Raw genomic sequence first — 19052 nt, forward strand, 5'->3', positions numbered from 1 at the left:
TATGCAGTGGTTGCCACTAAACATGGCAACCAATAAACAGATTTTTATCTTTTCAGGCTCTCTCCTGTTGTCTTACTACTGCTGCCTAGGGTAATTAAGCCCTAGCAACCAGACCACAATTAAAACTCAAAGGGGCCTCTTTATCAAATGTTTTAGAAACCACAACTAAACTTACAAACTACAAAAACAACAAAAAGTAAGAACGGAGAATTGCACTGAACGGTGCACTAAAAAAATTCAAATACCTTGTATTAGTGGTTTTCTTGGTTTCTACACTTTATATATCTCATGTTTTTAGAGCTTTTAAAAAAAATCGGTAAACCACTATTTTGTGGGAAAAAAACACGAAATTCGATTATTAGTAAATGACGCTCCAAGTCTGAGAGCTGCAGAAGAAAAAAAAAAGATAAACATTTTGAAAAAATAAAAACACCAAAAAAGAAATGAAGACAAATTGTAAACTTTCTTAGAAAGTCAATGAAAGTGCAAAGCAGGCAAAGACTTGAATTTGAGTCCAGTGGAACAGAACAGCTAAATGCTGATTGGGTTAGGAAGTTCAGAGCAGAGCCCCTACAGTGATTTCATAAAGAAATTACACTCTTTTTTTAGAATTAATGACTCCTAACCTGTTCTTGGAATAACGGCAGATATTACGAGTTATGTATACTTAACTGTAATAAAGAACTGTGATTAAAAAAAAAAAAAGTCACATTTTTACATGGTGATGTTTGAGCATTAATGTTTTTTTAATATCCATAATTCTTGCAGACAGACAATGTACATTTTATAACCTGCAGTGATCAACAAAGTTCACTCAAACAATCAATCTTTTTTTTTTCTTTGGGTAGAGAGCTGAATTAATGATTCCACTTCAAACAGGCGCTGCTGTTGTAAGGCAAGGGTAATCTCTTTCTTTCTTTCTACAGAATAAACACAATCCAGACACGCCTGTACTGTTAGATCTGTCATGTCTCCTCAAACATTCTGATTGCCTTCTTTCAACAGTATTGCTCATTCTTCCCATTGCGCATTGCATTGTACCATTGTCTTAAAAAATGCTCACCTTGATTGCCATAGGTTTGATTCACTACCCGCAGGGGTCCCCAACCTTTTTTACCCATGAACCACATTCAAATGTAAAAAGAGTTGGGAAGCAACACAAGCATGAAAAAGTCCCTTGCGGTGCCAAATAAGGGCTGTGATTGGCCATTTGGAAGCAACAGAGTTTACCCTGCAGGATTACCAATAAAGTAATTTTCCAAGTATTGCCATACAAAGGAATAGAAAACTGAAACTGGTTAGGGTGAGATGGACTAAAAGGAACAAACCCCCCCCCCTCCCATATTACAGCAGCTATAGCTGCTTGATAAACAGTGAAATCCATGGTAAGAAGCGAAAGAGGCTATCAACATGTTTCATCAACATTTGGGAAAAAAAAACCTTACCAGAAACCAGGAAGTTTAAATTCCCCATATGTACCACATTTAACGGGTGCATTTATTAAACCTCAATTTTTTCAGGTCAAGTTTTTTAGGGTTAAAACTTGAATTTTTCATTGAAAAATAAAAACTCGGATTTCTAGAGATTTATTATACCCCAAAGCTGCTTAAAATCAGAATCTGAAAACATTCCATCTCAAGGTCAAGGGTAGAAGTCAATGGCAGATGTCCCTTAAGTTGTTTCTTGACATCGTGATCTGTGCTGGATAATCTGATAAAGATGGGGTTTTTATCCGATATTCCGAAAAAGTTTTCCCAGCGACAATTCAATAAAATCGAGTTTACGGAGGGTCAATCATATGATAGGAATTACTGCTCGATTAAGTTGCAACTTTTTTTTTGCTCCTAATTTTTTGAGACACATTATTGATAAATGAGTTCAATTCATGGAAGGGAGTCAGTTTTGAAAAAAAATTAGATTCATTCAAGTTTTAGTAAATAGGCCCCTAATGTTCCTAAGGGGCAAACTTATACCCAAGTGCAAAGAGACAGTTGCACAACCTGTCTTTATAATATTCAGTGTATTCCATTTCAGTAAAGTAAAAATGGACACAGATTTGGTTAAGAAAAGAAAGGCATTCCTCCGCTCTAGCTATCTATTCATGCACCTTTGGATGTTGTTGGATCAGTAGTAATAGCCTTAGCATAAAAAAATCATTGTATAACAAATACAAGAAGAAAAACATTGAAAAAGAATCCGTGTTTTGTTATGAAACGTGAGCTGGATTTCCCTGCCAAGTTTTTTGTCTCATGGAAAAAAATTAAAATTGTCTTTGGCACCACCCATAGAGCTATGTGCCAATTGCCTGAAAGTGTCAGCTTTGGTGCTTTTTAGTCAATAGCTGCCTGAAAAAACAAGGTTGTGGCTTGCTACAGCTAACTTCATATGTACCAAAAACTCAGACAATTACATTTCTGACTAAATTGTGTTATTTTTGGTAAGTAAGTGGGGTGCCCTGCCAAGCAATTTGTTTGCTCATATTTTGGTGCACCATAGTCCAAAATAAAAAATGTTGATATAAATAGTTACACAGTTACATAACTAATATGAGTTAAAAAAAAGTCCATCAAGTTTCATCTCTCCTATTGATCCCCATATAAATACATAGATATACAAAACTGTATCTGTGGATCTGATATAAATGCTTGCCCAAGTAATCAACCAAGCCATCATAAAGGCATTAACTAAATCAGCCATCACAACATCACCCGGCAGTACATTCCACAACCTCACTTCCCCTTTACTGTGAAGAAATATATGCATTACTTAAAGTGAAAGCTCTATTCCTGAAGTCTATAAGCATGGCCTTTTGTTCTTTGAAAATGTTTAAAATACCAAATTCATGCAACATTTCTTAGTACATTAGCATTTTATTTCAGTCACCAATTATCAATGGTTCCCACCACATATACCGAGAATGTAACTTGATCATTATGAGATCTTATTTTGGAACCTGGACTTCATCAGGTTGGATTATTATACATGTATGGAATTCCTTATCCGGAAACCCGTTAACAAGAAAGCTCCGAATTACGGAAGGGCAGTCTCCCATTGATTTTATCCAAATCTTTAAAAATTATTTCCTTTTTCTCTAATAATAAAATAGTACATTGTACTTGATCCCAACTAGGATATAATTAGTCCTTATTGGAAGCAAAACCAGCCTGTTGGGTTTATTTAATGTTTAAATTATTTTTTAGTAGGCTTAAGGTATGAAGATCCAAAGTACAGATAGATACATTATCGGGAAATCCCCAGGTCTTGAACATTCTGGATAGCAGGTCCCATACATGTACAGTCAAATCCTCTGCTAAAGAAACCAGTTTGTATGTTACAGTTTCTATACAGTCAGCAAGTCTGCGACACTAAAGGGGTTATTTATAAAAGTCCGAATTTATCTCAATATTTTCAGAAAAAACTCAGACCAAATCCGCACAGGTTTTTTCGGCGTATTTAAAATTCATTCACGAAAATTTTGTTTGTGGGAAAAAATCCAAAAAAAATCGTGAAAAATACAAATTTTATGAAATTTTCGAAATTTCCACCCGAAAACTCAGATTTTTCTGTATTTTTGCCCGAAAACCCTGACAACTCATATTATTTCATGAAACTCAGCCCAGATCAAAAACTCTTTGGGACTTCTCCCATTGCCTTAAATGCATCCTCGGCAGGTCTGAGATGCCGGATTTTCGAATTGTGACTTTTTCCATCCTTGGGGTATAAAAAATTCCAAAAAATTTGTGATTTTTTTTTTCCACTAAAAATTTGTGATTTTTTTTTCCACTAAAAATTTGTGATTTTTTTTTCCACTAAAAATTTTGCAGTAGATCCATACATTGACTGAACCATGAATGGGGTGATTTGATAAGTGGGTGCCACAAGAATGCATTGTTTCTCATTCTCCAAATACAATTTTGGATTTATTCAAAACATTTTTAAAAAGACAAAAAAACCAAGACACAAGCTATTAGAATGTTTGTATTGGCTGGACAGATAGATATTAAATGGTAGATAGATAGATAGATAGATAGATAGATAGATAGATAGATAGATAGATAGATAGATAGATAGATGATAGATAGATGCTAAATATAGGTATTGCATTTTGGTTATATAGTTCCTTCAAAAAAAGTCAAATTCAATTTTGGTTTTTCCCGTTAGACTTGATTATATTGTCTCATTTGATTGGACTCTAACCTGTAAGATGTTGTCTAGACTTGAAGGAAATTAGATGGCTAGTTGTTAAGTGTTGCACTGGGCCTACTCTGAATTGTTTTACTACTGTATGGAAAATGACAAACCAGTTTTCTTTTAAATTGTTTTTTTTTTGAAGAAGAAGAAGAAGAAGTGAAAATATTATTCAAAACACATGTGATTACTAAGAAAGGGCAGTCAAAAGTGTTTTTCCTTTTGTGTGCACTGGATCCAAGAACTTTTGGCCCCAGAACTGGATCTTACTGTTCCATCTTCGAGTGTCTTCATAAGTGTCTTTTGCGTTACATCTTATCATTATAACAGGGGATTTCTTGTAATATTAATTTTCCAAGTTGGATTAAAGGCTCACTTTACACTCTATCGAAAGCTGAAAACTGCAGGAGTGCATACTTTCCTAGAGGATTTAATGATCTATCAAAGATATGGGACGTTCGGAGCTTTTAGTGAGCTTTTCCACCATTACAACAAAGGGATTGCTAATGAGCTGGCATTTCACATTCATGTCATGTACCCAGCATTAAACTAATTTGTAAAAGGATATTGAAAACTGGTAAGTGAATCATGTTGCATTCCTTTAACAGACGTGGTTTCATATCCTGGAAAATCAAGGTGCACATTCCAGTGCTAAAATGCTGCCGTGATAACAAAAGAATTACCAGTAAATTGCGTAACCAGTGGAAGTCGTTGGCTTTTTCCTGTCGGGTGAAGTGCAAGTCATCCAGCTTTCATTCACGAGATGGAATATCTGGCCACAAACTCCAAATGTCACAGAAGTATTACATTAATATTATTAACATATAGCAGTGATAAGCTAATATTTTCAAAACAATACAATTTTCTGTTTTTATGGCAACTTAATTAAGCTTTGTCCATGTGTGTAGTTAAGAGGACAACGTTTCCTTGGTACAGCAGTGCAACCAATAATCACAACATCACTAAAATTTAACAGCTGATTGGCTGAAATAGATTAAAAGGCTTTGCTTACATAAACCCCACCGATCCTTTTCTACTGAGATAGAATACAATTCTGTGTATGCAGATTTCCCAGGGAGCCCCCCTAAAGGTGGCCATAGACGCACAGATAATATCGTACGAAACGAATTTTCGTCCGATATTCGTTGCGTGTATGGTGGAAAAAGAGCCGACCGATATCGGCAGAAGACTTGGATATCGGTCGGCTTGTCGATCGGACTGGACGGAAAATTTTGATCGGGTGCCTTTGAAGGGACCCAAACATCGGCCATTGTTAGTGCTGAATCGTCAGATACAGGTAGAATTCTATTGTTTATTCCCGTATATCTACCTGTATATCTGACAATTCAGCTCTACACGTGTGTATTGAAACGAACAATTTTTCTTGGAAAGATCTTTTCCAAGAAAGATCGTAATTGTTACGTCTATGGCCACCTTAACTTGGATTATGTTCTCAAACTGGCCTTGAAGGCAGAGCCACCTGCTTGGCTGTAAGAGCAGTTCTTTGTTTTTCTGTGCTGTGGAGCAAAATGTCTATTTTCTCCCATCAGTAATTACTTTTTTATAAGTCTATAAAAACTCTGTGATTGTTCTGAGTTCATTTGGTAATAAACTTTGTTTATGTGTTCCCCTTAAGTGGTCTCCAGGTTCCTGAATTTTCCCAACACTACTATAGGACTATTCAACATCATACGCTACAGTCGGCTATGCAATATCACTTTTTTGGCAGGAATCCAGTAAAAGGTAGCAACCAGTTTTTAGCTTGATCTGACCAGTGTGGCCCAGTAGGAATGTTATTAAATAATGCTTACTAAATGTACAAATTATAGGAATCCTAATTTTGGCATAAAGAACTACAGGAGTTGGTTAGTGTATTTAAGAAAGCCAGCGGAAGCACTGCAAGAGGACAAAGGGACACATTAATACTTTCCTTAGGGCTCATGCATTAAGCACTTTTCCCTCTAACTTAGGTAGGAGACACATAGGGAGTGGGCACCTATGTGCCTTTCCCTCTCTCTCTTCATAAATACAAGCAGCTTTGTATTCTTTGAGGTATCTGCTAGTCTCTGTATCCCAAAACAGAGCACAGAGACCTGCAATAGCAGAAAGTAGGGGCAAAGTAGAAAAAACATGTGAAATGACCCCTGATCAGGGTCTGAAATGGCCCGGTGGGACACCGTGAATACAGTGAACACAGTGCGCCCGGGCCCCCCAGTCGGACCCTGCCTATGATGGTTGCCAATAAGAATCTAGTTATATTGTTTGCTTTGCTGGGAATTGGTTAGTGTTGGAGGTTACTGGTAGAACTTGAGATACTTTTGAATCTTCTTTGGATCTGTACAGTACAGAGGAAATGTATATCCTTTAAATGTTTATATATGTTTCTAAAAGGGCTGCGACTGTGCACAAAAATGTGACTGCACATTTCCTTTCCGGCTAAAATAGGTCTCTACCTGCAAAATGCTTATATAAGAAGCTGGGGGGGGGTCACCAACATAGGGCCTATTTAGATTTCTATAGTTAACCATAACTCTCACATAATTGCTTTTATTTATGACAATGAAATGCTGCGATGTCAACTTTAAGGAGGTATACCATGCAACAATCCACAGGTCAGCATCAGTGCTTGAACCCTGCAAGAGAACCCTGTGAGAATTGCCTCTTCTTTGTAATAGTTGAAAATGTGTATAGTTAAAAAGCTTGTGGATGTGTGATATTTTTCTACCTCAGCTACTATGTCTATTTAAATATGTAAGAAGTAAAATAACTAAAGAAAAAGGGGAGCGAAGGGATATAAATAAAGGGCAAGAGCGATAAAGAGGATATATATATATATATTAGAAGGATGGGACATGGTGGATATGAAATAAGAAGGATGCAGAAGGATTAAAGGAACAGTAACATCAAAAAATGTATGTGTTTTAAAGTAATTAAAATATAATGCAGTGTTGCCCTGCACTAGTAAAACTGCTGTGTTTGCTTCAGAAACACTACTATTGTTTATATAAATAAGCTGCTGTGTAGCAATGGGGGCAGCCATTCAAAGGAGAAAGGCTCAGGTTACACAGCAGATAAGCTCTGTAGAACATAATGGTGTTATCTGTTATCCACTATTTAACCTGTGCCACATAGCCTTTTTTTTTTTTAATTTCTGCAATTGCTACACAGCAGCTTCTTTATATGAACTATAGTAGTGTTTATATATTTTCATTACTTTAAAACGCTTTAATTTTTTTGGTGTTATTGTTCCTTTTTAAGGACAAAGCCAGATGGTAGACAGGACAGGGATAATGAATTACAAGACAATATAAGACAATATAATAAAGAAAGGGGTAATAGTACTCTTGTAGAATTAATGAATTAAGTAAAAATAAAGAGTCCTTTACAACTAATACAATTATTTTATACAAATACAGGTTATGCTTGTTGATTATGATATAATATGGCTTATGCACTGCATTGTTTCTGTCAAAAATGAATGCTTGTGCAAAAGAATTAAATACTTGTACTTGATAAGAAGTTTTTGTTAACATGAACAAGGAAAGGGATTGTATTATGTTTGTATAAATGCTGAAATGCTGATTGGAAAAGCTTTTTGAACCCTGATAAAACCAGTACCATTTGTAGCATCAAGGGGCAGTGAATACACATTTTTTAACTAATTTAAAGGCTCACTGTTTCTCTGCCCTGTAACACCTCTCATATTTAATCACATTTGCCTTGACTCTTATTCCCTCTGCCTAGAGTCGCTGACTGACTGGCATTCTTTCCATTTAATCTAAATTAGAACCATTACCTCTCATGTTCAGCAGTAACCCTGCTTCCCTCTAGGTGGCAGACTCTCACAAGAAGATTAGTGGATTCAACTGAGCTTCCAGTCACTTTATTTGCTACTTTGGTGATCTGTTTTAGAACTGCTTGGTTTGCTTTTGGTATGAGGCAATTGAGACACATAATAAAAAAAACCCATTTCAATATGTAATGTTAATGGAAAAAGTTAAAGCTGTCAGTTATGAAAGTGTTCCTTAACCTTAGTTCCCCTGACATTCCTGGACATTAAAAATAAATACAAAAGCAAACTTGAATGCTTATTTACAGAAGAAGCAATCTTTATTTTTACATTTGTCTCACTTGGCATACATTGCACACTGTTCCTTGCAAATGAGGTCTTCTCCGTCCTTATATGTTGTAGGCTGCTGGCAGTTTAGTTCAGAAATAGTTGGGTATCCAAAGTCAGGAAAGGCTGGTTTAGTTGTGATACAATATGCATTAGCCATGAATATATATAAATATATACATGAATCTACAGGTATGGGACTTGTTACCCAGAATGCTCGGGACCTGGGGAATTCTGGATAATTTGGTCTTCATATCTTAAGTCTACTAAGAAATCATGTAAATAATCCCAATAGGCTGGTTTTGCTTCCAGTAAGGATTAATTACTGTATATCTTAGTTGGGATCAAGTACAAGGTACTGTTTTATTATTACAGAGAAAAAGGAAATAATTTTTTAAAATATGGGATATTGGGATGAAATGGAGTCTATGGGAGACATCCAGTAATTCTGAGCTTTCTAGATAACGGGATTCTGGATAACAGATCCCATACCTATAGCACTGCAGTCTTTGCAGCATAAATAGGCAATTAGAGGGAAATTGTGGAAGCACTCAAGGCTAAATCAAAATCTATTTAAATATAATGGAAGTGCTACTTACAATGCACTCCCCTGGGCCCCTGTCTCATAAATAATTCAGCATAAATGCAAGTGCATGTTTACAAAACAGGGGTTTTTAGTTACCAAAGTTATGATCATAAAATTGAAAAGCCACCATACCACGTCAAGGTAAACCCCATATGGCGGTCCCTAACTTACTTATTAAAAAGAAATAGGCAATTAACCAACTTTGTGACACGGAGGGGGCAGGCAGTGACATCGGGGGTGGGGCTATGATGTGGTGATCGGCCGATCGCAGTGTCAATCATAGGGAATCCTAATTTGGAAAACTGGGCAGGCAGTTTTGACCCGGGAGCCCTTCATAATACCATGCTGTCAGGTGGCAACCCTAACTTGCACAGTAATGTTTTTGGCTTTGGGTCTGAGAAATGGAATTTATTATTCTCCTGCAAAATAGGAAAAAGTATCTTATCTTCATATAGGGTCTTATTTTTCAAGTTCTGTTATGAAACTCAGAGACCTGAGGCGTTCATTTAGTTTGCTGGCACAGTACAAAGAGCAAAAACATGGCAGATTGTGCTGATCTTTTGCACTTTGCCCCTGCCTTGTACATAGTAAATGGTCATGTGGTATATCAAGTTATGTAATAGATATGAAATGGGGTGTAAGGGGTGAAATGTGAATTGTTAAAGGTATACTGTCATGGGAAAAAATATTTTTTTCAAAATGAATCAGTTAATAGTGCTGTTCCAGTAGAATTCTGCACTGAAATCCATTTCTCAAAAGAGCAAACAGATTTTTTATATTCAATTTTGAAATCTGACATCACTCCAACTTGCAGTACAGCAGTAAAGAGTGATTGAAGTTTATCAGAGCACAAGTCACATGACTTAGTGTCTTTAATTAATGCCATTAATATTATATGCCATTAATGTGTTCTGTTGGTACTGCCTTGTACCTGGACAAAGAGCAAATCTGCAATGATATATTTTGTGTTTGTTTTCAACATAGTATTAGTGACTTCATCGTACTCCAAACAGCAAATTGAGCATCGAAATTGGGCTAAGCATGTAGCGCCTTGACCATATTGAAATAAATGCCAGTGAACTAAGCATAATTCTTCAACAGAGATTGTTGCAATTGCTGCGAGCTCAAAGTAGGTGCATATGAGCTGTGAACACTTGATCTCTTGGGCATAATCATGAATATAAAACTATTTGAGCCCAAATACTTGACCTGTTATTAGGAATGGCCTGTGGCTAATGAGCTATTCCAGTGATGCACTCTCGCCTAGCTATGCCAATGGAACACAATACTACCACAAGTGCGTTTGAGAATATTCAGCTGTTCTCTGCAGATAGAGTGTAGTCAATGTAGAAACGTCTGGGAGAGTTATGTAAGTTGCTGAGGATAAATTAAAGTCCAATGTTAAAAGGAAATTTTTTAAAATAGCGCTATTCATTTGTGGGGCTGTTGGGCTGAAATGTGTTGCTCCTCTAATATAGAGAAGAAGCAATATCTTGCAGTCATTCTCTCTCTGAATGAGATTAAAATGAGATATTAGGGGGTAGCCCCCAGGTTTGGCAGGACCATATGACTTCTATACACAAGCAGTCATATAAAAATGGTTTCGAGAGTGTGAGGTACAAAAAATAAGCTGTAGTTATTGTTTATAGGCTTACCAATGTCTGCATTACAGATATTATATAATTTGCTTCTCTTACTTTTGTGTTTATGGCCTTTTGCCTATTTTTGTGTTTTCTGCTCCTCAACTTTTAATTGTATGGGATAATGTCTAGGGGACCTATGAAATATACACTGACGACGGTAGAGCTAAATCCAGAGTTCAGAAGCTAAATCCAGAGATCAGATGTTCTAGAATCATAACCATTATATTTGAGAAAGTTTGTTGTGGGTATATAGTGTTTGTTGACCCATTAATGGGTATATTGGATGGTAGCTCATATGTTATCTGAATGAACAAATAATGACAGCTTGGGTTTACCTGAATAAACCAATTGGAGTATGGGTTGGGTTGTGGAACACAATAAGACCCGAGAAAAATGGGATAAAAAGGAAAATAAAAAAATATAACAATATAACTTTTCTTACTAATGAGTCCTATATGTGTCACATCTATGAAGGTCAATTGCAATGAAGTATTAATGTATAGTCCTAGTCTGTTATATATAATATAAAAATGAGCAGCTTTCTGAAAAACTAAGCCTAAACTGTTGTACACTGAAACTGTGGAGGTTGCCACTAGATGTTAAAACATTGATGCTGGGATTTGCTTTCATTCCTCCAGAAAAACATTGGTGAAGTTGGGAACTGATGTTAGACAATCAGACATGACCCAAAATCAGCTTTCAAATTCATCCCACAGGATTTACTTGGGTTAAGGGGCTCTGTGTAGGCTAGTCAAGTTATTCCACTCCATTCTCAAGTGGAAACCCATTCTGTACAGACCTTCATTTGTTGGATATACAACTGTGTTAACCAATGTTCACTAGATGCCACTCTTTGAAGATGCAAAATCTCCCAAAGATATATCTTGGTAGGAATGCAAACATGTGTGTCTTAGAATACTGAAACAGTTTTAAGATGGATGGAGGCCATTGTGACTTGTGGCAAGTACCAGTGAGATATCTCGAGCTCTTGGTTCTGGAGCACTGGATGGATATCAGAAAGGGGCCCAATAAAGACACACACTAAGTACCCTAGAAGAATAAAAAACTGGAATTTTACACAAATAGCAAGGGAGAAAAAAATATGTGAATAAAGTAAAAGGTGAGTTGCTGAAACAGAAGCATGCATTATAGACCTAAGCCATGAGTTCTTATAAAGTTCTGAACTCATGTTCATACCCACACAGTCATGAAATTCCCTTTGAGATTTTTCACTGCACTTTAAAAAATTTGCTTTGCTGCCTCAGTCTAACCCTTTCCATTAAATTTAAGCTTTTGCAGATGTGGAAATATCTAGAGCAGCCAAAGCCATTGCAATATTGCCTGCTCCTCCCAGTCAGATCTGGTGGGCACCCCATTCTTTGATGTCCTTTTCAAGACGCTGTTTGCTCATTACTTTGGATTTACTTTACTAGCTGGATCAAGGGCAAATGCTTTTGATACACTGGTTTCTCAACAGTTTTTTCCTGTTAAGCTGCAGGAAATGGGTTTGCACAATGAATGAATAATACTCTACCGAACAGTCTCCATGCCAGAGATTTTTCCCTTAGAAATAAATGAGCTCTTCCCTTTCTATATAATTCCTATAATATATAGATGTAAATGTAACTACCATAATAAAGGAAATACTACTATAAAGTTTTTTTCATGTACAGCTGTGCTATAATGAAGTAGCCTGACACACCTAAACACCTACTGTCATTAATCTGACCAATTCTTGGTTTCAAAGGCAAACCTTATTCCTTTTACTACACAAAACCACAAGGTGCCTTAATAGAGTGCTGAGCCACCACAAGCCACTAGAACAACATCCATGCTGAGATTCAAGTGTTAAAAGCTGTCAATCTGTACACTCAGTTCTGTTCACCAAATATACTGTACAATTACACAGGACCCATCCCTTCCAGCTAATCATGATTAACAATGCATCATCGTTAACTTTTAGTATGTTATAGAATGGCTAATTCTAAGCAACTTTTTAACTACCCTTCAGTTTTTTCTTTTTTTTGATAGTTTTTGAATTATTTGCTTCTTCTGACTCTTTCCAGCTTTCAAATAAGTGTCACTGACCCCATCTAAAAAACAAATGCTCTTTAGGGCTACACATGTATTGTTATTGCTACTTTGTATTACTCATATTTCTATTCAGGCCTCTCCTATTCATATTCCAGTCTCTTATTCAAATCAATGCATGGTTGCTAGGGTAATTTGGACCCTAGCAACCAGCTTACTGAATTTGCAAACTGGAGAGCTGCTGAATAAAAATCTAAATAACTTAAAAACCACAAATAATAAAAAATGAAAACCAATTGTAAATTGTCACAGAATATCACTCTCTACACCATACTAAGCTAAACAACACCTGCCCACTGACCCTATGAATGAATCTATTGTACAATGTGCCATGGGATTGCTAAATGCACACCCAAACAAGTCACAGGGACTGCTTCCATGGTAGCTACCAACACATTCTTTTCTGGAAATGATAGATGAGGAGAGGTCAGGTACATGCCTGGATTTACAAATGGGGCGCCCTTAGGCCGTCTCTGCTCATCTCCCCCTCTCCGTCCATGTCCCCCTCTGCATAACTCTCCCCTTCCCCCTCAGCGTCTCTCTCCCCTCCCTGTTCGCCTCACTTTTTTGCTTCCCCATCAGCTTTTGCTCTTCCTCCTCTACGTCTCTCTCCCCTCTGCCTCCCCTTCTGCTTCCCCTTTCGCGTCTCCCTTCACTTCCCCCTCAGCGTCTCTTTCCCCTCCTCGTTTGGCTCCTCTTCTGCTTCCCCCTCCGCGTCTCTCTCCCTGTACCCCCCCTCCCTTTGTGTGGCATATATACGCATATCTTGAATATGCGAAGTTGCGCATGTGCAACTGACTTTAATGCGGCATGCCGACCCTGAATTTCTGCCACCCTAGGCAGAATAAAGTGGGAGAGACTACAGCGATTTTATAATAAGACAATGAAAAATGTTCAGAAGCTACTTCTGAAACTTGGATCAGGGTACATAACATGTTTTATATGTTGATAAGTGTTTGTTTTAACTGAGTTTTGAATTTGCAAGGGTGCCAAAACATGTTTTAACAAAGTGTTAAAGATATCAATCCAATTTTAAAATTATCTCTGCAAAGTCTGCAGAGAAAATGCAAACTATGCTGTCAGTCCCGGCCACATAGAATTGCAAATGAAGTCGGAGGCAGCCAGTCCTGGACTGGAAATCTGTAGGTTCTGGAGGGACTATTTTTGTCATATCATAGACTTATCAACCTTAACTTTAATCTTCATTTCATCAACTACACTTTGTAGTTTTAAAAGATCTTCCTAATTACAGCTACCAAAGATTTCATGCCAGGTTTGAATATCATAACGACCATGACAACTGTCACCAGTCTCATCAAAAGTGTTCAGATAATAAAGTTGATTATATTTCTTGATGGTGAATTTAGTACTATACTTATGGATCAGTTCACTCCCATCTTGCTGAAATTTAGCAGATGCACTGTTGTTTGTTGCTGCTTCAACAGAGAAAATGTCCTGTGGATATGTGGGGATATACAGTGCATTTAGTAATGTTGTCTTTACTCTGTTCCCCTTGCTGTCAGTCAGGCACACTTCTGCGTCACCTCTCCTCAGCGCTACACCAGAAAACTTTTTACCGTCCGCCAACTCCATATAGTGGTTCTCCAGCTTGAATGTCTCATCAAATCTTTTAAACTTTTTAATGTAATTATATGTGATGTTACTCCTGTATCCACCATTAATCCCTTTGGTGTTAAACTGTTTGACTGCCTATCACTTATTTTGAAGGCAAATGTTTGCTCTGTGTCATCATCTGCTTGCTTTACATTGTGCCACCCCTTGCGTCTACAAAATGTCTCTTTATGTGTTGGGCTCTTGCAATAGTTACACCACTGTGACTTTCTTTACTTAGTTTGCTTGGGCATGCGTTAGCTTTGTGGCCCTATAGGTCGCAGTTGTAGCAGACAGGGTTAATGTTGCCTCTCTTTCTTACTGTTGTAACAGCGGTGCTGACCTGCATCACATTATCAGTCTTTGGGCTGACACAGTATTTCTCAGTGTCCTCAAAACTTCTTAACTGTGTTGTAAATTAAATTAAATTTTCCATCAGCTTGTGTGATATGGATAGCAAAGGGTTTAAATTATTCAGGTAAGCCCTTAAGAATCATTGCAATAAACAGTCTCTGCAGCATTACTTGCAGCTTTCCAAAGAGATGTTAACTCTGTATATAAGCTAATAATGCATGGCTTACCTTTGCCAGCATTTCTCAGGATTTGAAGGGCTTTCCTTCTATCGTCAGCTGCTTCTCTCATAATCAGCGTAAACCTCTTCTTTCTTTCTTCTGTCCTCCAGTAATGCCGCCCCCAGCCCGATTACATTTCAGGGTGGGGAGGCAGCAACACTAGAGCGGAGATCGCAATTGCGCTCTCTCGCACTAGTAAAGCCGAAACGGAAATTCGGCTCTTAAAGGCACCAGGAACGGCTTTTTGTCGCCCCTGGAAGCCTAGCTGGCGCTGCCGCCTGAGGCGATCGCCCCTGCCAAAATGGATTCATGCAGCTTAGTTATCAGTAAGTAAAATATACTGTTTTATTATCACAGGTATGGGATCCGTTATTGAGAAACCTAATATCCAGAAAGCTCCAAATTACAGAAAGGCCATCTCCCATAGACTCTATATTAATGAAATAATTGACATTTTTTAAAATTGAATTTTTTCAAATTAATTTTTCTCTGTAATAGTAAAACAGTACCTTGTATTGCTCCCAACTGAGATATAATTAATCCATACTAGAAGCAAAAACAATCATATTGGATTTATTTAATGTTTGAATTAATTTTTAGCAGATATAGAGATCCAAATTAGGGAAAGACCCCTTATCTGGAAACCTCAGGTTAACAGGCGAATACAGGTCCCAAACCTGTGCAGAAAAATAAAAATAATTATAAAAAATGATTTGCTTAAAATGGAGTCTATGCAAGGTGGCCTTCCTCGTAGTTCAGAGCTTTCTGGATAACTGGTTGCCAGATTAGGGTTCCCATACCTGTATAACATTTACAGTTTCCTATATATGCAACATGCTGAAGGCTATCAAAAGCATGGCTGAATGAAACCAGTCATTAAGCCTTCCAAACTACCTCCCCAACAAAAAAAATATAGCTATAAAAATGGATTAATTTCTTCTTTTATTAAAAGTTTCAGTAGTGTAACTAGGGCTGCAGCCTTTGACTTCTGTAAAAAACGAACAAGGGGCAGGATGATGGTTTTGGGGGGGGGGGAGCAGTGAAATATGAGGGTGAGGATATGACATTTGGGGGTATGTTTGTTCCTCGTGTGGAGTGAGTGGAGTTTCGACATCAAAGTTGGTTATTGGCCAGATTATTGTTCAGGTTTCACAAAGCTGAAACTCAAACAGGCCATTGTGATCAGAACACCACTTAGAAAAACCAAACGGTTCGGTCAAAACCGAATAGCTGGCAATCCTAAGTGTAATACTGTTTTACCTTCTCGATTATTTCTTAACAAATGATAACGTAATTTTTAAGATAAAGTGATTTTGCCTACATAGCAACGTACATAGCAACAAACAATTATTACAGCAGATAGAAAATATTGATTTAGAACATACCATGAACAGCTAATTAAAGGATTGTCACAGTACATATAACTTTGAATGTTATACAACTAACCAAGTATGAAGTGACTAAGAATAGCTGTTTATGTGGTTTTTACTTTCCTGTTACTATCAGAATAAAAAGCTTTGGAAAGAAACAACATGTTGTGAAAATGTAACAATATCTTACAAAAGCATACACCATGCATGAGTGCTCCATGGAAAATGACATCTATGAGCCTTGGTATGTTTTTATGGAACACTGGTGCACATAACACAACACCCGCACCCTGAAATTAGCTCAAAACACTGAACGGAAAATCTGCCCCAGATAGTTTTTAAATAACAGTTATCTGAATTATCTAAATATTATGTTGGTTGCGTAACATTCTTCAAAATGAGAAACAAAGAAGGTTTTGTTGAAAATGATGTCAGTTGTAACCCCCACACACAAAAAGCTTGTGATATTAACAACTAAGAACATGTTTTACTCTATTGGTTTATTTTCTGGTTTTGAAGGTTTGATAGTGTTATGAAATCAATTTTATTATTTTATTGCTGTGATTTACAAATGTATTTTTATATAAATATGTAGTGGGAATTTAATGAGATAGCAAAAGTGGTAATACCTTTCCCACAGTAAAATACGGCAACACCCAGGATATATTCACGCAGGTAATGGATATGTTTTATTCACAGCAGGGTGTTTTTTACAAAATAAATTTCAGCTGCACATAATTAGAGCCCATGAGCCAAATCAAGTAAGTGTCTACTTTACATGGCTCTATTTAAATATTTTGTTTGCCAGCTCCAGCAGAATAAATGCAGCAGGGGACCAATCTGGCTGGGCACCCTAGGCAACCGGCCAGGCCACCTCACCCCACTGCACACATGCGTGGCCGCAGAAGAGCAGATTGAAAGCGAGACTGGGAGTTCTACAAGAAGAGCTGGCACTGAGAGGACTAGGGGTAAGTGATGGAAGCAGGGTCGGACTGGGCCAGCGGGACACAAGAAAAAACCCAGTGGGCCCCCAGACCCCAATCTGCCGGCCCCCCTCCAAAAAAAATTTTGTGGCGATGTGTGCTGGTTTTGGTTTCCATGCTTGCCAGCATTGGGCGCATGCGTGTTGTGCGCCGGCTTTAGGTGCATGTGTGATGGCTTTAGGCACATGCGTGCTGTGCGCCGCCGTTCACACATGCACACGGGGCCAATAATGTTCAGTACAACCCTGGATGGAAGTGGTGCCTAGCGCCCTTCCCCACCCCACTGCTATGCCGTAGACATGTGCCTACCCCTATTTCGGCCCTGGAATGCAGCAAGGGGATGTTTAGATATTAAATAAGTAGGTATAGCAATATACAGTAGCATCATAGAGTAGATGGGGGAGAACTGAGTGTAGAGCTTGTCGAGGTTACCATGAGTAACAATCTAAATTCAGGGTAATAGTTAACATAACATAGGAGCTCTATATAATACTACATATTTAACCTCTCTGGATTAATGGTTTGGCAATATATTACCATAAGTAGGTGCTGAGATATCCTACTCCACTGAATAACCTGGCATTGGCAATAAAACTATTGGATAACCAGCTACGTGTGTATGTTATGTGACAATAGCATTGAAGAATAAGCTGCAGCAATTAATAACTTGAGTTCATTCTAAAATACAAAAACACAATGAATAATTAAGTCAAAAAGCACCTTACACCCCATTTTGCAATGTTTTCTAGATTACGCTGCAAAAGTTTTCCTTATTTTGTGAAAAGATCAAACTGCTGTATTCAATCTCTTCCATGGTTGCATGTACATAAGTTATACCAAAGGGGGAATGTAATATGCTTCATTAGCGCAAAAAACCCGATACCTGCAAACATAAGCGACCATGTTTGCACCAGTTTTGACTGATTAAGACCTCAAAGACTTCCTCACAAAGTTTGGAACCAAACTGCTTTTGCGAAGGTTCGCAGTGTATGTAGTAAAATTTCCCATTTTTTGCAACAAAATATTTTGCAAAACTCCACAGCAGGTGTTAAAGGTTCGCAATATGCAATGAAGATTTGCAATGCAATAAAAGCCTAACAAAGAATATTACATTGTGACAGGTGAATTTTTATTCCCAAAGTTTTGCTCTTTGTGAATTTTCTTACATTCCCCTTTAGGCTGACAATAGCAAACACTTTTTTAGGAAACCCACCTAGGAACCCAACCTTAACATGAAATGGGAATATCTAAAGCAAGCTTGGTAGCTGGATAGCTGTAGACAGAACAGTAGAATCATTAGAGGTTTGTTGCTTAAGATAATCATGGAAACATTTGCCTTTGACACCCCAGTTGTTTCTAAGATATATCTTCATGCAGCACCCTGGCAACAGAGCTTTTAGGAGAATTAGCTAGATAGCTAGATAGCCAAAGTCTGCTTATTCCAGATTTAGAGAAAGTTAAAACACATAGATTCTCTTCTGGGTTTCATTGACAGAATTTGTTTTCGCCATTTTCAGGCTGAATGTCATCTATTGTCTTTTTATGTCACCATCACAGCAAATCATTGTACAATAATGCTGCCCATAGCAAGTTGCCCGATGTACAGATTCACTGCTTTATCAGGTTGTGGAACATTTACAACCATTATCGGTGAATTTCCATAATATTCCCCTTTTAAATCCCAACATGTTAATTTATTCCACTTGTGGACATGTAAATACTTTTATGAGTTTCTGATCCTGAGCAATTATACTTAGATGAAAGAGCTGACATGGCAAAGAAACGTTCATCTGACCCTGGAATCAGGACTGTTAAACCCCAGCAGACTGATACAAGAATGTCATAAACTAACAGGTTAAATGAAAAGAACCCTGTGGAGATCTGTTTTATA

This window comes from Xenopus laevis, chromosome 3L, assembly GCF_017654675.1.
Source record: "Xenopus laevis strain J_2021 chromosome 3L, Xenopus_laevis_v10.1, whole genome shotgun sequence".
NCBI classification, from domain to species: domain Eukaryota; kingdom Metazoa; phylum Chordata; class Amphibia; order Anura; family Pipidae; genus Xenopus; species Xenopus laevis.